General features: G+C 43.4%; 1 pseudogene; it reads left to right on the forward strand.

Moving 5' to 3' along the window:
• The first annotated feature begins 302 nt into the window (after nt 1-302).
• On the forward strand, nt 303-23,433 carry LOC119800691 (annotated as a pseudogene).
• Nucleotides 23,434-23,883: the final 450 nt, after the last annotated feature.

The raw sequence follows: 23,883 nt of genomic DNA on the forward strand, positions 1-23,883 counted from the left end.
TGAACTAGGCATACCTTGAGCATAGGAGACCTCAAAGCCCACCCCCACAGTGACACACTTCCTCCAACAAGGTCACACCTCCAGATAGTGCCATTCACCTGGGGGAACCATTGTCTTTCAAACCGCCACAATTACCATGTGGGTGCTGAGAACTGAATCCTGGTCCTCTGCAAGAGTAGCAAGTTCTTTTAACTCCTGTGCCACCTCTCCAGCCCCCTGACATTGATATTGATGTTGATATTAATATTAATACTGAGATCTTGGGGATGAACAAAAATGAAAATCTTGTGAATTAAAAAGTGATGTGTTCCTGCAAATTTCTTCCTTCTGTGTGCATCTGGCCTCTGGCTTCTAGTCACGTTCCTCGTGCCGTGGTCCCAAAACAGCAATGTGCACTCCTGCCTCAAACCAAAAAACCCAAATCTCTCCTTCCCCAAAATTTAGAGGACAAGTCGCCCTCTCCTGGAATGCCAAAGGAAAAAAAATAAACAGCAAGAAGCAATTGAACACATTGATGGAGAACAAAACAAAGTGGACAGACTTAATGAATAAGTCAGAGAGGAAACTCTGAAAGTAGAACAAAAATATAACAAACTCAGCCAACCATTTTTTCAGAAGAGGTCAGAATTGATGGCCAAAATCCCAAATTTTGGGGTGTCAGCCATCCACAAGTGTCTGAGCTGCTCGGGGAGGAAGTTGAAGGGGCTCTGCTAAAGCAACAGAATTTGAAGACATTAAGTCAAGTTACACAATAGATTTTTATTTTGATGAAAATCCTTACTTTGAAAACAAAGTTCTCTCCGAAGAATTTTATCTGAACGAGAGTGGTGACCCATCTTCAAAATCCACTGAAATCAAACAGAAATCTGGAAAGGGTTTGACAAAACGCTGGAGTTGAACACAGAATAAGGCTGGCAGGAAGAGGCAACATGAAGAGCCAGAGAGCTGCTTTACTTGGGTTCCTGACCACTCTGATGCAGGGGCAGATGGGTTAGGAGAGGTCATCGGATTACACTGTGTCTCTATGTGAATAGCATTTACCAACATGTATCTGTCTACTTTCTCTTGTTTAATAAAAAGAAAAACAAAGATAAAAAGGAGAGTATATTGTAGTGTGGAGCAGCGGGCCGGCTTCCCGCCGCCCGGCTCCTGGTCACCCAGCTAGCTTTACCCCGAAATAACTACACGGAAACTGTATTCTTTTAAATACTGCCTGGCTCATTAGTTTCAGCCTCTTATTAACTAATTCTCACTTCTCTTGCTTTAACCCATATCTAATAATCTGTGTAGCACCACAAAGTGGTGCCTTACCAGGAAGTTTCTAGCATACGTCCATCTTGGGCTGGAGCTTCATTGCCTCTCACTCCCTGAGCAGAGGCATGGCAGTCTGTCTAACTTAGGAGAGGCGTAGCATCTGACTGAGCCATCTACCTCACTTCCTTCTTCTTGTTCTGTCTACTCCGCCCACCTAAGGGCTGGCCAATCAAATGGGCCAGGCAGTTTCTTTATTAGCCAATGAGAGTCCTCCATCAGTATATAAGGTCACCAAGGGTGGGTTTGAGGTGTCTCGAGGGGTAAGTGGGCATTGTGACAACATGGCTTCTCCTTTGGCATGTGTAATTGTGATGGCAGAGACATCCTTACAGTTTAAGATGACACTTCCGAAATAAAATTCTCTCCTAAAGATGACTCGAGCCCTGCCACTCAATGGGGGAATCAGCAGACCTTCCAGGGTTTTATTTGGAGTTGACACTCTCTGTTGTAACTTTGAGTGTTTTTATTTTTAGTTTTTTGGTTTTTACTGGAAGGAAAAAGATGCTCATTGAAAATGTTGAAGTGTACAAGTTGCTTTGGTACAATAAGACCAATGCGTATACAAAGGATCAGATGCTTTTCTGTCAGAACAGAGGCTCAGCATGACCTTCCCAGTTTGACCTGCAGAATGACATCATGTCAAACTTTGTCTCTCTAACTTCGTATTTTTTGATATGTACTTTGCAAGATGACCTCAGGGCTATGCAGATTGAGTTAAAGGGATGTGAATTATGTCTTAATGTCTCCGTAACTGAGTGATGTGGGTATAGTTTTCTGTAACAAACTTGTACCCTTGATTTTTATCTCAATTTGGCATTTTTAAATGGGCCTTTAGTTACCTGGATGTTATGACAGCACCTGCTCCCACCATGTCTCAGACCTGTTGTTCTAATGCCATCTATACAAAGGTGTCTTCAGCAATAGGGTCTTAGTGTCAGGTTTAGAGGATAGCATTGGCATTAGCCTGTAATATTTCAGGGGACTATAAAATATCTTTGGCCATCAACTCATGAAGATATAACCCAAGCAGGAAAGTGGTGGTGCACACCTCTAATCCCAGCACTTGGGAGGCAGAGATGGGCAGATCTCTATGAGCTCAAGGTCAGTCTGGTCTACAGGAGCTAGGTTCAGGACAGCCAGAGTGGTTACAAAGAGAAACCCTGTCTTGAAAAAAAATTCTTTTAATGTCTTTTAGTGTCTAAAACAGAATTCTGGACTCACAAGTCAAATAAGCACAATAAACAGTTGCCTCTACTTTTCTAAAAAAATAGGTTTTGTTCTACAATTCAGCCTTAAAATTAACTGACTCAAATTTTGGGTTCTATGCAACTCTTGTTATCTGAAATGCAATGCTGGAGATATCAGCCAAGCACTTCAAAGTTTAATTGGAAATATGTGTTCGCGTCTGGTTTCCCTCAATACCATTAAGCAAATTAAAATGGCAAGTAGCATCATCTGGCCCCGTGTGAGGTTAGCAAGAGGCCCCAAGGGTTTGCTTCCTCTTCACTGACACAGTCTACAATGTATTACAACACGGTTCTAAGATTGATTGCAGAGAAGTTGAACTAAACGTAATTTTTCAAGTGCGTCTGTAGCTGAGGAATGAACTCAGCCCTGCTCCGGTTTTCTGTCTTGAGAACCTGTGATAAAGATGAGACAGTCTGAGTCACTGGAGTTAGGCAAGTATGCAGAAATTTGACATACATATTGCAAAATTCAAACTTTCTCATTTTAAATCTGAAAGACAACTATAGGGGAGAGGAGGAGGTACTGTTAGGAGGTGGACCTCATTACCCAGAATGAAAGCATTTACACGTGAGGAAATAGCCATTTACAGTTATATATATTCATAGCAGTCTTATAGCAAAGAGAGGCCCAGGAAAAAGGAGAGAGAAAACACTATGTCCTTTCATACTTCCAAAAGGGCTACAAACTGCATCAAGGGTTCCAGGTAGACAGGATAGATAACTATACAATATTGAGTCCGTTTGGAAATAAAAGGCAAGCATCTATTTGGCATAGACATTTATCAGCTCCCCGCAGACTCCGCAGTCACAGCCCGACACTGGTAGCGCAGTGCTTGCTGAGTTCTGATGCATCTTTTCCTAGCCAAGCGGTTCTCTTCTACCATCACTTCCTGGGAAGTATTTGCATAGCTTTACATCTTTCCAAAGAACACACACCACGTAGCATGTAAATTAGGAGTTTTAGAGTAGGCATTCATAGGCATTGATTTATGACAGGATTCTATTTCAGCTTTCTTCTGGGCATGTCTCAAAGCAGTGCAAGAGTTGAGATCCGTGGGGGGCTGGCAAAGAGAGCTGGAAGGAGAGGTCAAGCGTGCTACCAAGGTCAGGACGCCTTTGTGGCAACTCAACTTCAGCCAGCTGTGGGTACAGCTGCTCTTGTGAAAATGGCCTTGGTGGCTCTGCTGTGCCATTTAATCAAATGCTCTTGGTGATTCAAAAGCCAGCAACGTGCAGCCTTGGATTGCACACGCCATCTACGCGGCTTTGTTTTATGCAGCCTCATCAACATCACAATGAATAATTCAATTCAAGCTCCTTCTCCATCTTACAGTAAAATTGTATTTCTCGTTAAAACACTTGCTACGTTTAGCCAAGTTCCTTTTCAATAATTGTCTTTGTAACAAGAATATCAGTAATGCATCTCCAGGGATTCCCAAGTGACTCTGTATTCATTATTGTCAATTCTATGTATTTTGATTTTTTTTATAAAGACGAACAGAATTGGATTCTAAGTCCTAGCATCATTTTTTATTTAAACCATTGACATTATTTACAAGTACTTGATCCTTTATTCCTATCAACTAAATAGGACAAGATGATAAAATGCTTTTGCAACACTCCGGAAAGTCCAATATTAATGAAACAGCCTTCCTAAGGCTTTCATGCTACTTGAAAAGAAATAAAGAGAGATGTCCCTGAACAGAAGAGTGACATCTCTTGACAGTCTGGTACGGTGAGTGACAGGGAACGAAAACATTGAGAGGAATCAAATCGCTGCCTCCTATTTCTCTCAGAAGGAGGTGTTTGATGAAGCTATGGCTTATTAGCAGAACCTTCCTGTTAACACTGTCAGCAACAGGCAAAGACTGAAAGAGTCGACAGGCTCAATGGGGAGACTCCCGGCTTAACTGAGGAAGTCAATACCTGTCTCAGCTCAGAAAATCAAGCAGCAGCGTCCGCTGAAAATGGATTCCTGGGAGACAAGCAGAGACCACTTGCCTGTGGAATTAACACAACAGAATGTCTGTGTTTCCAATTTTGAGAGTGGTTAAGATACCAAAACCCTACTGTCTGTGCTATGCCAGTAACAGCTGTGCTGACTCAGGACTGAGTGTATATTAGTGTGTATTAGTTTGCTAACAATGCCACAACAAGACACGACCGACTGAAGGGCTTAAACAACACAAGCTTATGTCTCATAGACTTAGGTGCTAGGAATCCACAATTATGGTGTTAGCAGGTTTGGTTTACTTCTGAGGCCTTCCCTTTTCGGTTGGGAGATAACTACCTTCCAACTGGATCCTTCTGTAATCATTCCTCAGTCTGCACTGTCTACATTTGAATCTCTTTATAAGGGCACCTGACATATGAGATGAAGGCCTGTTTCTAGGACCTTGTCTTACCTTCCCTTACTTCTCTGAAGGCCACGTATTTAAATGCAGCCATACTGCGACGTGCTGGAGAGGAAGAATTCAGCGCATGAATTTTGACTGCAACACAATTCAGTCTACAACACTGGAAGATGCGCTATCTAGATCTGTCAGAGTCTGGACCCAGCAAATGTGGAAGTTGGTCCTCACCTCCCAGTGGACGATCCTTATTATCCAGACAAGGTACCGGGAGATCTGAGGAAAGATTCTCTAGCATTTTTTCCAGAACACAACACACTCATGTGACCGCACACATGGAACAGAAGAGCCCATTCCCCGTGCAATCTATTCATCTTTAGTGGAGACCTGTGCGCATTTGCAGTATTTCCTTCCCAGCGTTTTTGTCAAAGTTGTTGAAGGCATTTCAGTGTCTATAACATTTACATAATTAGAACAACCCTATTTGTCAACAAATTATTGCGTTATTCAAGAAGGAGGGGTTTTCATCTTACATTTATTGGTTTACCCTAACTGCTATAGCAATCTTTAAATCTCAGTGCTTTAAATATTGTGCCAGGCATGGTGATGCTCACTTTTAAGCTCAGCACTCAGAAAGCTGAGACAGGGAGTAGGCGTGCTGGGGGTGGGGGGTGGGGACAACTCTGTGAGTTCAAGGTCAGATTGGTCTACAGTGAGTTCCAGGGCTGCATAATAGAGAGACCATTTATAAATGATTATAAATTTTTAGGAATTTTTTTCCTTACTGAAGACTGTTAGATGTTCCTGCTTGAGCAATCTTCTGGGCAGGTCTTTAGAGTAGTCATTCAGAGAAGCAGGCACTTTGAATTTTATACAGTTGCAATCTTTTTTTTTTTTCCCAAGACAGGGGTTCTCTGTGTTGCCCTGGCTGTCCTCAGACTCACTTTGTACACCAGGCTTACCTCAAATTCACAAAACTCTGCCCGCCTCTGCCTCTAGAGTGCAGGGACCTGGCTAGAGGTTGCAATCTTAAATCCGATGGGCTCTAAGGTAAGAACAGAGCATAAGCGAATCACACCCTTGGCTCGCAGGTGAAGCACACCAGCCTGTCCCCCTGGATTAGAACCAATATTCCTCCTACTTAGATCCCAAGAGAAACCAATGATGAGTCTCTCAGCTCTCAACTTTTGTCTTTAAAAAAATAAAAAATAAAAAACTAAAAATGGGTGCTCGCCTAGCATACAAGAGGCCCTGGACTTTGTTCTCAGTATCAGAATAAAGAAAAGGAACACTGGGGCTGGAGAGATGGCTCAGCGGTTAAGAGCATTGCCTGCTCTTCCAAAGGTCCTGAGTTCAATTCCCAGCAACCACGTGGTGGCTCACAACCATCTGTAATAAGGTCTGGTGCCCTCTTCTGGCCTTCAGGCATACATGCAGAAAGAATATTGTATACATAATAAATAAATAAGTAAATAAATAAGTAAGTAAATAAATAAATGAATATTAAAAAAAGAAAAGGAACACTGAAAACAATAACGCTGACCTTACAGAGAGAAAATTCAGTGAAAGAACCAAGCACTTATTCTGACTTACAGTAAGTACTAAATTACTACTCATTTACCCTCTGAGCTATGCTGTCAACAGTAGCAATAGGTGGCAGACAGGACTATCTACCCTCCCCAACCCCTTGTAAAAACCCGTTCTCCTCTGGGATAGTCCCCAGCTGGAGAAACACTTCCCAGTCACAAGTGGACACAGCCAACGTAGAGTCGGAGTCATTGGTGTTCTCCTACCGCCATTCTCCGCCACATGCAAAAGCTCCAACAGAGGTTTCTTGAAGTTCACTTGCATCACAGATGCAGTGGTTAAAAACTAGATTAATAAAACTAAAGCCCTGGGGCTGCGCTGCTGGGTAGGTGATCCTGGAAACACTGCTCCATGCTAACCAGTTTATTCTTCCCATTCTTTGAAATGGGAGTGTCATTTAGAAGTTTGAAGAGACTAATCCTAAAGTACTTGAAACAGTTCTGGCCCATGGTTACTGCTCCGTAGAAGCTGTCGGTTTTGAAATTATCACTGACATGTCCATAGAGTCGACTACAGAAACAGCCCCTTGTGATATGGGCTCGGAAAGCTTGAAAGCCCCTCCCTAGCCACAGTGTAGTTTGGGGACAAGCGTATTATCTGGGGTAATGACTCTGCTTACCAGACGTGGCCAGAGTGAAGAGAACACACCAGTGTTTGCTCTGACAAAGCTGAGCAGGTCACACACAAAGAAAGCCAGCCGTTTGCTGAGTGGAGCTCAGAAAGCGAAATGCCAGAGAAAAGGCAACCATCAGAAGCTACGGGACAATGAAAGTCAAGAGTAGTCAGAAACTATGAATGGCCAGAGCTAAGACAGACAATGGACAGAAGCCAGTTCCCTGCACGGCAGCAGGAACAGCAGCTAGAGAAAGTAGCTGAGTTGCCAGAATGGTATAGGATGGCATCAGGGACTCACAACAGCAAGAGACCACTGTTATGCCCAAATCCACGAAGTCTATTCAAGGCCAACAAGAAAACCAAGTCCCATGTGTAAAAGCAAAGAGCCTTTATTTTAATCCTTTGCAAACTCAGTCTCTCCTCATGTCCAACGTATTGGAATAACCAGAGAGCCCCAAGCTCAATTAGAAATGGGTTTTTATAGTAATAAAGGTGGGGGTGAGGGGTATCTGAGGTTCAAGACCTCTGATTAGCTGACATTTGTCTAGGGTGTCCTAGTGAATGTGCACTGGCTGGTGTTTCTATCTACAGAGCTTGGAATGCCAGGCATTTCCTTTGAATGGTCTGCTCTTGGGTGGAGGTAAGGTTATCTCAGCTTGTGGCTCTTTCCTGCTACCAGATATTGCTTCAGGGTAAACTACTGAGACTTGGGCCTCTTATTAAATTTATCAAGGGCCAGAGTTCTACTCTGTCAGGTGATAATGGCTGGAAATAAAGAACTTCCTTTGGATGATCTGTTTATACTTAGCTTATCATGGCTGGTCCCCCACAACCACCTGGCAAAGATTGGTAACCAACCATTCCTGTGATCTTCTGCATTGGCCCCAGCTGCGGAAGGGACAGGCTCTAATACAGATATTTGTTTCTTTATTCAGGAAGAATAAGATTCTCCCATCATGCCTCTAAGGTTTGTGATTTAAAAGAGCATGCCATTACAGCCCCTGTGATTCATCTGAGACTCAGAAGTGACCTTGGCTCTTTTTCTATTATTGATAATGTGAATGCTGAGGATTTGAGCCTCGGGGCTCAGACACAAATGCACAAAAGATGTTCTGAATCTCAATGTACTTTGAGTTTTGTCCACTCTCTAATTCAACTGCATATGTGGGAATTTAACTTCGGTCATTCTCAGAGTTTGAAACCTCTCCAGGATCACTCATTGCGCTGGACTCATGTGTTACCTCCAGGAGATGGGTAACAAAGAGCCCACTGGCCACTGGTCATCTTTCCACAGCCCTGGCCATGCCCTGTCTATGTCGTCCCTTCAGGATCAGTGACTCTTAACGTGTCTGTACCAGGTTTGCTACACAGAGTTATTTTTGTCTTGGTTGAGGAGTCCATGCTTGGGAGTTCATTCACCCTTCACCCATTCCTTGTTTCAATCTGTGTCCCCACTCCTAGGGCTGCAGATAAAGCGCAGAGCTTCATACATGTAGAGCAAGAACTCTCCCGCTGAGCTACAAACAGACCTTGCAATCGGTCTTACTCACCCTTACTAGATATATTACCTGAAAGCATCGTTTGAGTCTCAAAGCCCAACACTCAATCTTTTTGGTCCATGTTGATTTTGTAGAATCTTACTTTTCTTTCATTGAACTGATTTCTTTGACTGGAACTTTCCTGAGTCACTTTTTGTACATGACTGTTCTCTTCTTTGCTGAAGTTTGCCCTTTGAAATAAGAGCCAGAAGGTTTTCTGTGGGGGTCTCTGCAAAATCGGGCTACAGAGTAATGATCCGCATGAGGCAAGAAGGGAGTCTGGTCCAACAGGAATCAGTAGCCAGTGCTGGTTCAGACTTCTAGAGTCTGATACTGGGTAGTTTACTTTTGACAGAGTTAAGTGGAATACAGCTTTGGAAATTTTCCTGGTGACAATTATCACGATAATGCTTAATGTATCTTTTTTGCAAATCTTTTGCAAAATACATGTGACCTCTCCCATAAGAAAGGGTTCTATAGCTTAAGGGCCTAGGGGAGGATCTAGAATGATCACCAAGCTACAAAGCACATGTGACATCTTTCATAAGAATGGATTCTTTTTTAGATTTTGTTTGTTTGAGCCAGGGTTTCACTGTATAGCACTTGCTGTATTGGAACTCACTCTGTAGACCAGGCTGGCTTTGAACTCAGAAATCTGCCTGCTTCTGCCTCCCGAGTGCTGGGATTAAAGGTGTGTGCCACCACCATCCAACATCAGATTCAATTTCTATGCCCAGAATCCAGAATCTGAATATTTACTACTAATTTATCTTTAAAGAAAAGAAAGAACACAATTTTTAATTGATTCTTTGGGAATTACACATCATGCACCCCAATCCCACTCATTTCCCAGGCATCCATGTCTGCCCTCCACTCCCCCCCCCAAAAAAAAAAGAACACAAGAGCCAGATAGTGGTGTCACACACCTTTAATCCCAGCACTTGGGAGGCAGAGGCAGGCAGATTTCTGAGTTCAAAGTCAGTCTGGTCTACAGAGTGAGTTTCAAGACAGCCAGGACTACACAGTGAAACCCTGTCTCAAAAAACCAGAGAGAGAGAGAGAGAGAGAGAGAGAGAGAGAGAGAGAGAGAGAGAGAGAGAGAGAGAGACCTTAGGAGCCCCTCCGCTGGAATTTTTAACTGGTTTAATCTTATGCAGGTAGCCATAGCTGTTGTGAGCCGATGCGTGTAATAGCCACGCCCTGTCCAGAGGCTAACACTTCATAACACTTGTCCACATCTACTGGCTCTTAATTCTTCTCACTCCTCTTCTGTTGATATTCCATGAGCTTTGGTGAGGTGGGGGTGAAATACAAGATGACCCTTCTACTGATGAGTGCTCACAACCCTATTCCCAGCACTTTGGATATTAACCGTTATCCACTGCAATAAGAAGCATCTCCGACCAACATTGAGAGTAGCACATTTTAAAAAACACAGTCCGCTTTCTCTTGGAATCCTTCCAGGTGCTGGGTCTCTTTTTCACATCTAGTAAATCCAACAGATTTCAGCATTTCTTTTTAAGTTCTTGTCTCCATGTGCGTGCAGAAAACTGACCGCATGCCAGTCGAGGGATTCCTGGTCACAATGGATGATGTCCCACCAGGAGCTGCTCACCAAATGACCAGCCTATGGTAGTGAGGGGTTTTGGATGTACAGACGGCTCGGCAGACGCCAGGCACACCCTTTCCCTAAGACGTGACAACTGAGGGAATTTCCAGCTGCTGATGATTATTCTCTAGAGAGGACAAAAGCAAACAAAATAAACACAAAAACAAAACCCACCCCAGTTGAAACCTACCGGTCTGGTGCATTTGGTAAACTGCCTACTCTTGCGGTGAATTTAAGACTGATCAGGCGCAACGGTCCTTAAGGGGATGTCCCCTAGAGGGCCACTGGTAAGAGTTCCTTACTCCAAGAGTGGAATTGGCACAAAAGCATCCTTTTCTTTCTAGCGGTTGTCTGTGGATGTAACTACTTAACTCTTACGGCCACTATGTTTCGGAATATTCCTTTACACTGTGTGAAGTTATATCACTGTGGTTGGTTTAGGAAAGAACTGAATGGCCAATAGCTAGTCAAGAAGAGGTTATGTGGGACTTCTGGGGATAGAGAGGCTCAGGGAAGAAAGGTAAAGTAGCCAGCAGGCACAGGAAGCAGGCTACGCAGTACAGAGTGAAGGTAACCAAATGGCGTAAAAGAACATAGATTAAAAGATATGGGTTAGGGTGCTGGAGAGATGGCTCAATGGTTAAGAGCATTGCCTGCTCTTCCAAAGGTCCTGAGTCCAATTCCCAGCAACCACATGGTGGCTCATAACCATCTGTAATGAGGTCTGGTGTCCTCTTCTGGCCTTCAGGCATACACACAGACAGAATATTGTATACATAATAAATAAATAAATATTTTTTAAAAAGATATGGGTTAATTTAAGTGATAAAAACTAGTTAGGAACAAGCGTAAGAAAAGACCAAGAATTCATAATTAATAGTCTCGTGTGATTATTTGTGAGCTGGCAGCTGGGACGGAGAAAGATTGGTTACATCATCATATAAAGGAACAAGTTCCAGGAAGAAGGGTGTGGAGGGAGAATGGGAGAAATACAGGCTGTAAGTGGGAAACACAGGAATTTGTATTCTTTACACACTGAGCTGATGATCTCCCGTCTACAGAAACTTGTATTGACTGCTGTGTGTGCGAGCGTGCGTGTGTGTGTGTGTGTGTGTGTGTGTGTGTGTGTGTGTAGGCACCCAGTACATATGTTACTCAAATGTGACTATACTGTACACGTTGTACGTTGTACTGCTTTTTCCATAATATTTATAATATCTAACACAAAATACTGAGAGCTGCCTCATTTAACATTTTTGTTTATTTATTTTGCATCTTCACTTTGTTTACTATCTATTTATTTTTGTGTGTATGTGTTTATTTAGTATGTAGAGATCACACTACAACTTGTGAGAGTCAGTTCACTCCTTCCACCTTAGGGGTCCCAAAGATCAAAGTCAGTTTGTCAGGCTTGGTAGCAATTGCCTTCATACATGGGGTCATCCTATTGGCTGAGAACTAGCTCACTTTTTGTTTGTTTGTTTATTTTTTCGAGACAGGGTTTCTCTAGGTTGCTTTGGAGCCAGTCCTGGAACTAGCTCTTGTAGACCAGGCTGGCCTCGAACTCACAGAGATCCGCCTGCCTCTGCCTCCCGAGTGCTGGGATTAAAGGCGTGTGCCACCACCGCCCGGCTGTCTCACTTTTTGTATCGACTATAAATAATTCTGTTTTGTAGGTGAAGAATAGTTTATGACCAGTACCTTGTTAGTCTTCTATGTGCTCAGCACAACCTCCAATTGAACACTGTGGCACCACAATTTGCATATATGGAAAATAAATAAAATAAATAAATAAAACCATTTTTAAACTGGGTTGTGGCCATGCATGCCTTTAATCTCAGTACTCGGGAGGCAGAGGCAGGCAGATCTCTGTGTGTTCGAGACCAGCCTGGTCTATAGAGTGAGTTCCGGGACAGCCGGGGCTACACTCAAAACCAACCCCCCACTCAAAAAAAAAAAAAAAGAAAAGAAAATATTTTAATGGATGGAGTGGCCCAATATACATGTGTTCTCTTGCACGTGAGTCTGTTGGATAGACTCCATAAGAAGTCTTAGGTAAAAGCTTCAGCGTGCATGCGATTTTCCCAGAGACTGTAAAACATCCAGGGCAGACATATTTTTTTATTATTTATTTAAGTACAAGTGCTCTGTCTACATGTATGCCTTTGTTCCAGAAGAGGGTGTAGGGACCTCTGGAAGAGCAGCCAGTGCTCTTCACTCCCGAGCCATCTCTCCAGCTCGGGACACACATCTTCCTCATTAGCACACTCCTAACTGTTCCACACGCTGTGGGAGGAAGTAGATGGTCAACCTCTTTGCACTCCAAGAATTTCGAGAAATATGTCATTCTAGCTTTCGTATTTTCTGATGAATGAGATTCAGTCTTTCATAGTGTTTAAGAATATGTAATTTCCTCCCCTCCCCTCTCCTTGTTTTCCTTTTCTCTCCATGTCTTGGTCTATTTTTAAAATTACATTTATTTATTTATTTATTATCCATATATGTGAATTGTGGTGCCACGGTGTCCAAATGGAGGTGGCTGAGCAATTTGCAGAAGCCGGTTCTTTTCTTTGCCAGGTGAGTCCTCAGGGATCAAACTTAGTTTGTCAGGCCTGGCAGCAAGCACCTTTCCCCACTGAGCCATTTCGCCAGCCCAGTGTTTTGGTCTATTTACTTTTGGATATTTCATTTCTTTGCCCATGTTTCTATGACTAGTGGCCATTTTTATATGGCTTGAAAAACTTCTTATATGTTAAGGGAAATTTTTGTATTGTATTGTCTCTATTTTTTTGCACTGATTAATTATTTTGTAAGGAGTTGGAGCATGCTACACTGTTATGTGTCTATCAAAGGGCAATTCGAAAGAACCAATTCTCTCTTTCTCACCCTGTAGGCTCTGGGATCCAGTGGGTTGTCGTGTTTGGCAGCAGGTTCTTTATCCACTGAGCTATCTCACAGGTCCAACCTTTAAATTTTTTCTTAATGTTTAACAGTTTCCTCATGAAAGTGCATATGATTTATTTTATACTTTGGCTGAATTGAGTGTATATATTAGCCTCTCTTTCAGGTACTATTAAGTTTTAACTATTGGCCTATTTAGAATATTTTAGCAAGATTTTGAAACTATTCTCTCATTATATTATGTGCTTTAACATGTAAAAAAAGATTTAGTTTATTTTATGTGCATGTGTATTTTGTCTGCCTGCATGTGGTGTGTGCACTATATGCATGCCTGCTGCCCTTAGAGATAGAAAAAGGGTGCAGATCCCCTGGAACTGGGGTTCAGGTGACTGTGAGGCAACATGTGGGTGCTGGAAACCAAACTTTGGTCCTCTCTAAGGGTAGACAGTGCTTTTAATGACTGAGCCATCTCTCCACCCTCTGTAGCATGCTCCTTCACTTCTATTTTGTATGTTTATTTATTATTATCCTGGTTCCATCTTTGAACAATGACATACAAATCTGAGTTTCTCCCCAAAGGTATTGTTGGTGAATTCTTGACTACCCACAGTCTCTTCACTGTCTCCTAATGTCAAGGATAGATACTTAATTTCTCATAATGGCCACCGCAGCATATAGCGACATGTAGTGCGCACAAAACTGACTTCTGAAACCAGAATGTCTGGTTGTCTTGTTGCCTGTTAGTTGTGTGCCCTTGGGCTTCTTAAATTCCTTATCTGCAAAGTAGACTGTTAGGACTGAATGAGTTAATCCTTGTAGCAGACTTGTGGAGTTTAGGTTTAGCTAGTGGCTGAGCTCTGCAACCCTGGGCTGTTAGCATAATTGCCTCTGTGAGGTTGGGAAGAGAGGAGAGAGAAGGGCTGAGACTCAGGCAAATAGTGGAGCTCTTAGCACATGGCAGTCAAGAGAGAGAAGGGATGAGATCTGGGCCATTAGGAACTCCTGTAGGCCTTGGCATGTAATTTAGAAATCATCTCAGACAGTCTTGCTTAGAGATTGCTTTCATACCCTCTAATGCTTTCGTCTACTCTTTCTCCAGTTTAGTCTAAACAAATCTATGTTTGGAAAACATTTTAAAAGTTAAAAATAGAGTTAGAGGCCAGCCTGGTCTACAAGAGCTAGTTCCAGGACAAGTTCTAAAAAAGCTGCAGAGAAACCCTGTCTCAAAAAACCAAAAAAAAAAAAAAAAAAAAAGAAAGAAAAGAAAAGAAAAACCAAAAAAAAAAGTTAAAAATATTAATGTGGAAAATTCTAAATAGTATTTTAAAACTTCTATAATACAATAATAAAGCATATTTACCACATCCCAGTCGTAACTATCATGTTCTTATGGCCATCACAATTTTTTTTCAAGATTTGTTATTACTTTTTTACAAAATTATTTTTATTCTATGTACATAAGTATTTGACCCTCATGAATGCATGATCAACATGTGTACTTGGTTGATGCCATAGGAGGTCAGGATGTGGGCCTCAGATACCCGAGAACCAGCGCCTTCCATGTGGGTGCTGGGAACTAAATCCAGGTCCTCCGTAAGAACATCGAATAGTCTTCGGAGCCATCTCTTCAGTCCCTGTTATTAAAATGGTGTGTATGTGTGTATCTTGTGTGTGTGGAGGGGAAGGTAGGCTCTCTTGAGTGCAGGTGCCTGTGGGCTCCAGAAGAGGGCATCAGAGCCCCTGTAGCTGGAGTTACTTGTCTCAATGTGCCTCCTGGTATAGGCAGTGGGAACCCAACTCTGGTCCTCTGGAAGAGCAGCACATCCTCTTAACCTCAGAGTCACCTCTCCAGCCCCTCCCTCCTTCACAGTTTTTGAAGGAGGTGATGAGATCCCTGGAAAAGAGGAGAAGTGGGTCTGGGGTCAGCTCTAGTTCATTCGGGAATCCCTGCACCTCCTAGGCAGGTCTTGAGCTGTTCAGACCCAGCTCATTTTTAAGGCAGCAATAACAGCCTGCGATACCTATCCTGTCCTCTTTATTTCGACTCTAATTGCACTTTTGGACCTTCATCGCGTTCATCTAAATTATAGCAACAGCAGCCTAATTGGCCTTCCTGTATTCAGCCCTCCTTCACACCCTGCAAGTGTGTTCTTAGATCACATGCCTAATTATGACACTCCACTCAGAGGCTCAACAATTGCTCTCGGTTGACTATAGAATAAAATTCTAATTGCCTATTTTCTACTGAATCCAAGGTAACTTTGCTCACTAGAGTATCTTTTACTGTATTGTGCTAGATTTTCAATGCCAAGATGCCACCGATTGTGAAAATAGCATTGTTTTAACAAGCAATTTTTGGGTCAGAGACCAAGAGAGAGGATGGAACCTATAAATATGGATAAAACGCATTGTGATTTCACAGTTATTAAAATGAAAGGCTATGTTAGCTGCTGCTTACAGTCACCCCTACAATATCAGGGTAACAACAAGAAATGGGTGGCGTGTTAACCCGAGTAATTGGGGAGATGGTAATAAGGGAATTCCTTACAGACATGGGCAAGGCTGACTTTGGAGAAAGCTGGGGGGGGGGTGGGCATTAAAGCCTCTGTGTCTGAGAGATATCAACCACTTTTCTCCTTGCTGTACCAAACTACCTAGCAAAACCACTTAAGGTAGGAAAGGCTTATTTTGGCTTACCATTTACATCAGTGGTCTTCAATCTGTGGGTCACGATCCCTCTGGGAGTTGCATATCAGATATCCTGTGCATCTGATATTCACATAATGATTCATAATAGTAGCAACGTTACAGTTATGAAGTAGTTACAAAATAATTTTATGATTGGGACCCTCTATGCTATGAAGAACTGTGTTAAAGGGCCACAACATTGGGAAAGTTGAGAACAACTGTTTTACATGTCCATCCAACATTGTAGGGAAGGCCTGGTGGGGAGAGTGGCTCTGCCTAGAGGCAGAAGCACGAGGCAGCTTATAAGACACGGGACAGGAGAGACCTTGATGGATCCCACCCTAGAATACACCATGCAGAAAGAGCTTGAGTGTCGGGCTTATCATATGTATTGAAAGGGTAGGGAAGAGGGAAGGAAGAGAGAGAAGAGGGGGGGGGGAGAGGGAGAGGGAAAGAGAGAGAAGGGCAGAGGGAGAGGGAGGGGGGGGGAGACTGAGAGTGGGTGGGCCTTGTCTCTTAAAGGGACAGGGTACCATCTGCTATACAGGCAGGTCCAGAGCATGAGGTGCTGTGCCAGGGTGTGCCTGAATACTAACACAACTGGTCACAGAATTGTGCAGAGGCAGTTGAATGCTGCTTAGTGCTCTCTTTCTGTTTTTTCTTTTCTTTTAAAAGTTACATTTATTTATTTATTTAGAGTGTGTTTGTGTGTATGCACACATGTGCATGCATGTTCCCATGCATGCATACAAGGCACACTTTTGCGTATGCCAGAAGACAACTGGAGCAAGTCAGTTCTCTCCTATCTCATGGGTCCTGGGGACTGAGTTCAGATTGCCAGTTTGCTGGTAAGCCCCGGGCCATCTCACCTGCCCTTTCTCCCTTCTTTTTTTTTTTTTTTTTTTTTGGTTTTTCGAGACAGGGTTTCTCTGCGGCTTTGGAGCCTGTCCTGGAACTAGCTCTTGTAGACCAGGCTGGTCTCGAACTCACAGAGATCCACCTGCCTCTGCCTCCCGAGTGCTGGGATTAAAGGCGTGCGCCACCACCGCCCGCCCGGCTCCTTTCTCCCTTTTTATTCAGTCCAGGATCCCGGCTGATAGAATGGTGCCGTGCACACGAGGTTAGGCCTTCCTTCCTCAGTTAAACCAGTTTGGGCACATCCAGAGAAGTATAACCTAGATCATTCTAAATCCAGTTCAGTTGACGGTGAAGATTAAGCAAGCCAAGGAGGAAACATCAGAACCCAAAGAAGGAAGTGTATGGAACAGGCTCCAGACCCGTGGTCCTCATCCTGTGGGCTGTGACCCCTGTGGGGGCCGAACGACCCTTTCATAGGGGTCATCTAAGACCACTGGAAAAAAAGATATTCACATTACAATTCATGACACTAGCAAAGTTAGTTATGAAGCAGCAGAAGGTTGAGGACCTTCAGTGGAGGGAACAAGCCATCCTAAGGCCTGCTTTGCTGTCCTATTTCTCCTTTACCTACAGCTTAGCTGGAACCATCTGAAATCAGAAGGCATATACGTCAACCAGAGCAGAGAGCCTCCCGGGGCCGGAGCTGGAGGGCACAGAGTGGACAGAGGTGAAGTGGGGGTCAAAGGACCACACTGACATTTGATCTTAAATCTTAGGTTTAATCTCCGTGTGTCTGAATCCCCTCCCCTCCATGACCCAGTACTAGCCCAGCTTAATTTCTATCTTTCCCGTGAAGCCTTCTCTGACTATGTCGGTCAGTTTGTCCTCCACTGTGAGTCCATAGAAATCTACTCAGGGGGTTTAAAATGTACACTGAAGTCTTGTTTGGTACTTTTCTCCATTGCTGTAAACTCTTCCATGGCAAAGGAGATGCACAATCTTTTCCCCCATCCTCTCTCCCCGACTCAACACTGCTGTAGCATCTTCGCCGAAGAATCATTTCAAAGGTAGAAAAAAAAAAACCTTAGAACCCTTAGTGAAGCTATTCCACCTTACAGGTGAAGAAACTGCTCCCTTAAGCAGCGTTGGTAAATACTCAATAAACCCTACTTCAAGTAAAGAGAAGACGAGCAGAACAGGTCAATGAGTAGCTTCAGAGTGGTGGTGAAAGAAAATGGCTCCCAAAAGGAGCGGCACTACGAGGAGGTGTGACCTAGTCGGAGGGAGTGTGTCACTGTGGGGGCGGGCTTTGAGGTCTCTTTTTTTTTCTTAATCTTCCCTTCAGTGTGAGGGTTAACTGACTTCCTGTTGCGCTGAGTCAAGATGTAGGACTTGCATGACGTCATGCTCCTCACCATGATGAGAATGGACTGGACCTCTGAAACTGTAAGCAAGCCCCTCAATCAAATGTTTTCATTCATAAGAGGGGCCATGGTCATGGTGCCTCTTCACAGCAATGAAACCCCAAGACAAAAGGACTCTGAGAATCCGTGGAAAGAAACGGCCTCTAGTGGAAGAAAGTCTGTGGTACCTGTGACCTAGAGTGCTGGAGATGACTGTGCCTTCCTCTCAAGCTTATTGGCTCTTAATAAGAATTTATTTGAATAAGAAGAATGAAATAATAAGTTACAGCACCTGTTTTACCAGAAAGCTTGAAAAGTGGGTGTTAGGAATATTTTCCTAATAATCCCAACCAAGCCAAATCAGACCAGATTAAAAGATATCCAGGTTTAATTAGACACCTGCGCTCCTGGGTGGCCACGAGGGGAAATGGAAAGTTCACCCCAGAGGAAGAGGGGACACCACGTGTTTATTTTCTGGGGGGCAGTTTAAGTAGCCCAAGGGAGTGGTCTTGACCTTTCCTTCAGGAGGGGTCAAGGTTTGAGGGGCACAGCGGAGGGGCCTCCAAAAATGGAGGCCAAGGCTGGGATTACACTGGGTAGTTGCTTTGTGGGGCATTATTTTACTATAACTTTCAAGAATTTGAAAATAAGGGAAATGGCAGGGTGTGTTGGCACACGCTTTTATTCCCAGTGCTCTGGAGTCAGGGGTAGAAGGATCTTCGAGTTAGAAGTCAGCTTGGTCTACAAAGAGAGTTCCAGAACAGAAAGGGCTACACAGAGAAACCCCTGATTCAAAAAAAAAAAAAAAAATCCGATAGTCTACCAAAAAGTGGTAATTTTTAATTTAATTTTGACAATCTCTAATTATCGGGGAGAAAGCTTTACTTTGGAAATTTCCCTTGAGTTATTAAAAAGCCTACAAAACTTGCCAGTGTGGGGGCGAGGCTGCTTTAATCCCAGGATATTAGCTGCTCAGAGAGACCCAGGGAAGTAAAATCATTCAGGGTGCTCCAGATAGTCGAGCTTCTGGCTCCATTGTGCTAGATCAGTCATGCCGTCCCGAGGGACACGGGGCTCTAAAGCTGTAGCGTTTTGACTTTTATTGGAGAACAAATCCCCCAAGGCGAGAAGAATGTGAAGTGATGAACAGCTTTTGGTCCGCTGTGTGCTGAATCACCTAGGCGCGCCACTCCTCTCCAGATGTTTCTTCATGATTAATTCCTGTGAATTACTGCTTTTTTCTGCCCCGTGACACACTTTAGGCCCATCTAATCAGATAGATCTAATAAATTGGAATTACCAGAAAGGAAGGGGTCAAGGTCTTGGCTCCTTTTCACTTCGGGGTCTCGGTGCTTTCTATGAACATTTGCATGCCCGGAAGTATGGGGGGGGCAGACTTTGCCAGATGCAGGGAAAGGAACCCGCGGCCCTGAAGTCCTTATTCTCAATGAGAAGCAATCACGTTAGTGCTTCTTAGGAATAAGGAGGGAGGGCGCCACTCTGAAGTGAAATTTTGTCTCAGTTTGGAGTAGCAGCTGACAGGCTGCAAGCTTATAAACCAAACGTCGATTTCCTCCTAGCCAGGCAGCGCTTTTCCTTAAGCGCTCCTCCGCTCTCCTGCTTCTTCGCATCACGCCTTGTTCCGTAGTTCTTTTTTTTTTTTTTTTTTTTTTTTTTTAAATATTTATTTATTTATTATGTATACAATATTCTGTCTGTGTGTATGCCTGCAGGCCAGAAGAGGGCACCAGACCCCATTACAGATGGTTGTAAGCCACCATGTGGTTGCCGGGAATTGAACTCAGGACCTTTGGAAGAGCAGGCAATGCTCTTAACCTCTGAGCCATCTCTCCAGCCCTTGTTCCGTAGTTCTATAAACTCTATATTTCTACCTCCAACATTTCTGTGATGATGAGTTAAACTAGGTTGCTATAGGTCTATATCAAGAACCACAAGCCGGGCGGTGGTGGCGCACGCCTTTAATCCCAGCACTCGGGAGGCAGAGGCAGGTGGATCTCTGAGTTCGAGGCCAGCCTGGTCTACAAGCGCTAGTTCCAGGACAGGCTCTAGAAACTACAGGGAAACCCTGTCTCGAAAAACCAAATAAAATAAAATAAAATAAAATAAACCACAGAAATATTTTTACTGTTTTCCAGTCAAATTTTTATTTATATTTTATTTATTGTAATAAGTGTATTACACTTATTGTATAATTTTCTCTTATCTGTCCAGATTGCATGGAACTACCTTACCTATGGCATCCGCTTGGGTACATTTTCTTTGTGTATTCTTCTCTTTAAAGAGTAGAACACCCCTCCCCTATTTCAAAGACATAGAATACATGACATTACATTCTGTGCGTTACCCATGACATCTGTTATGTTCTCAGTACACTGTATTCCCCTTTTATCACTGCTTACAAAACTTTTAAGGAATTTTGGGCCTTGCTGTTTACTTGTTTCTCTATTACAAATGCATATATCTACATATTTGTAAAAGTTTAAACGCTTATACAAGCACAAAATGTCAGTGCCTTTCCATGGCTCCCTCCCCTGTGTATTTCTCAGACGGCATCGTTGCTGATGCATTGATGCGTATCTTTCTGGTGAGCTCCCACTTTCGCTTGGAAAAGTGCTTCTGTTTTTACTCTATTGTCAGAGCTCATTCATGTTATGATGTCTTATTTGGTCAAGCTGGCTAGTTACTGCGTGCTGATAGTCAAGTGCTTGTCCGGCGTTATCTGTTGTGGCAAATACTACACTGCTGGCAATGTGTCATTCCTCCACTTTCCTGTAACCAGCTCCTCCTTCTTCCTATTCCGAACCATAGGGAAGGTTTTCAGTTATCACAAATGTCCGGTCTCGCTTTCAGGCAGAACTGGCTGGGCCAAAACTCTGACCAGTCTCATCACCCATTCCTGCTATGTGTATGTGCCTGGAGCTATTCCTTTAATTGGACGGCTTTGAGAAGGATCCATGGACCATGTGAAACAGCATAAATGTAGTGGCAAAGATGTCAGTGAGGTTCGGAATCCCTGGGAGCTGGGTTTCCTGCCATTTGGAGGAAGCCGGTTTTCACTGGGAGCGTGACACAGACACGCAGAGCGTACGTAGTAGGGAAGAGAGGAATTTCTGGAGTCACTCAAGCTCTCTGTCCCTAAGACCCACGTACGCTACTGTCTTTGTTTAGTTGTTTCCACTAAGAGACTCGTGGGCAATTTCTCTTTTGCTTATGCTGTGCCTCAGAAAGGTAAATCTTCCGTTGAAAGAATATTGCTTTGTTCAGATGATAACAATTCTTTTTTTTTTTTCTTTTCTTTTTTTTGGTTTTTCGAGACAGGGTTTCTCTGCAGCTTTTTTAGAGCCTGTCCTGGAACTAGCTCTTTGTAGACCAGGCTGGCCTCGAACTCACAGAGATCTGCCTGCCTCTGCCTCCCGAGTGCTGGGATTAAAGGTGTGCGCCACCACTGCCCGGCAGATGATAACAATTCTAATTATCAGGGAGAAAACTTTACCTTGGAAATTTCCCTTGAATTATTAAAAGCCTACAAAACTTACCAGTGGAGGAGGGGGATGCTGTTTCAATCCCAGGATATTAGCTGCTCAGAGAGAACCAGGGACATAAAACCATTCAGGGTGCTCCAGATAGTTGAGCTTCTGGCTCCATTGTGCTAGATCAGTCGTGCTGTCCGGAGGGACACGGGGTTCTAATATTTTATTGTTTTGTACCATTGCAGAAATATCTCTGGAATAAGTATTCTTAGCACTAATGAGAGTGGAAGATATCAGATACGATATACCACCAGTGGAGCCATGTCAGGAGCCCTGACAGCCCCTGAAAGTTTCGATCCTGGGTCCTGTTTGTATTCTCATGTTATACCCTAAAATCATAAGGTTGGGGTGAGTAAAAAAGATTTGACAGAAGTGTATGTGACAGTCAGCAGGTTATTAAGGGCAATGACCCATTGTTTCGGCTATTTCTCCACGTCATTTTGTTCCAGGTAGCAAGGGAAGTCATGCCTGACAAATAGGTAATTCAAACCGTGCTTTACGTAAATCACTGAGTCATGAAATCAGTATCTAGCCTAATAACTGGTCTTCTCTATCTCATTCTACTTCAGTGTGTGTATGTGTGCATATATGTGTGCCCACATCCCAAAGTGTACATGTGGGGAACAGAAAACAAATTTTGGGTGTCTGTTCTCTCTCAGAACCTTGTGAAGACAGGGTATCTTTTGTTCTTTTGTTTCTGTCACTTTGAGCACTCAGGGCTAGCTGGCTGGAAGACTTCTGGGTCATTCTCTCATCTCTATCTCCCATCTCCCTGTAGGAATGCAGGCCTACCATGTCTGGCTTTTTATGGGTTCAAAGACCAAGTCGGGTTGTGGGGCTTGCACAACAAGGGCTTGGATTTGTTCAGCCACGTCAGTGGCCCAGGAACAAAAATGTCCAATTTTTGTTGTCCAATTTTCATAACTGTTCAGAGCTCTGTTTTCCCTGTTTACTCTCAAAAGATGTAAACCCAGAGTGCAGTTTATTCAAGGGCTAACCGTGCATGATCAGGTGGGTTGGACCCAAGGACACAAGGAGAATACGAGCTTTCCGTCCCTAAACACCTGACAGGCAGTGTGCAGAGAGCAGAGTCATAGATGAAATATTTGGGCCAGAAGTCAATAACACTGGTTTAAAAAATTCTATTTTCATTGTAAGGAAAAAGAGAAAGAGAATTACACATAGTCCCTCCCTGCATAGTGGACATATTTTCATATTTTAAAAAATATACCTTTCATCAATTTTGTTTGCATTCTCTTGGTAAACTATAAATCAAATTAATTAGTATTCTTTTATTTGTCTTTATTTTTGTTTGTTTGTTTTTGTTTTTGTTTTGTTTTTTGAGACAGACTCTCTCTGCGTAACAGCTCCGGCTGTCCTGGAACTCACTTCGTAGACCAGGCTGGCCTTGAACTCAGAGATCTGCCTGCCCCTGCCTCCCAAGTGCTGGGATTAAAGGTGTGGTTTATTTGGTTGTTTTGAGATAGGGTCTCATTAAATAGCCTTGGCATACCTGGATCTCAACAAGCACACCAGGATGGCCTTGGACTCAGATCTGCCTGCCTCGACCTACCAAGAGCTGGGATTAAGGGTATGCACTGTAACACCCAGTTCTAATTTAAAGATTAAAAACTTTAAATTCTATGTATGTATGTGTCAGGTACATGCGTGTCAACAAAGACTCCTGTGGAGGCTGGCAGGGTCAGTGGTACTGGTGCCTGTAGAGGCCGGAAGTGCCAACACCCTGGAGCAGGAGACAAGCAGTTGCTAATGTAACACCACTAACCAGGCAGTTTATAGCGAAAGCAGCTTGTTTTGGCTCACATTACCACCCCTGGCCCCACCAGGGTCATAGAGTCACATCTATATAGCCTTCATACTAGTAGAGTCCCCAGGTGCACAAGCATTACATTTAGAGAGGCAGGAAAGGGCACAGCTCTAGCTAAACTGGTTTTTCTAGCATACCTAGTCTGTTTTTGTTTGTTTGTTTGTTTTTTGAGACAGGGTCTTACTATGCAGACCAAGCTGACCTCAAACTCATAGTCACATGCTTCTGCCTCCCGAGTGCTGGGATTAAAGGTGTGCACCGCTATGCCCAGTGCAAACCTATTCTTGACATCAACCATTGATTGATTAATTAATCATATCCATGAATGAGTCCATTCATAAGGGCAGGGCCTCACGTTTGGGATCTGATAAGGCATGATGTCAGACTCCTGAG

The sequence above is a fragment of the Arvicola amphibius genome, chromosome 14 (genome assembly GCF_903992535.2).
Source record: "Arvicola amphibius chromosome 14, mArvAmp1.2, whole genome shotgun sequence".
NCBI classification, from domain to species: Eukaryota; Metazoa; Chordata; class Mammalia; order Rodentia; family Cricetidae; genus Arvicola; species Arvicola amphibius.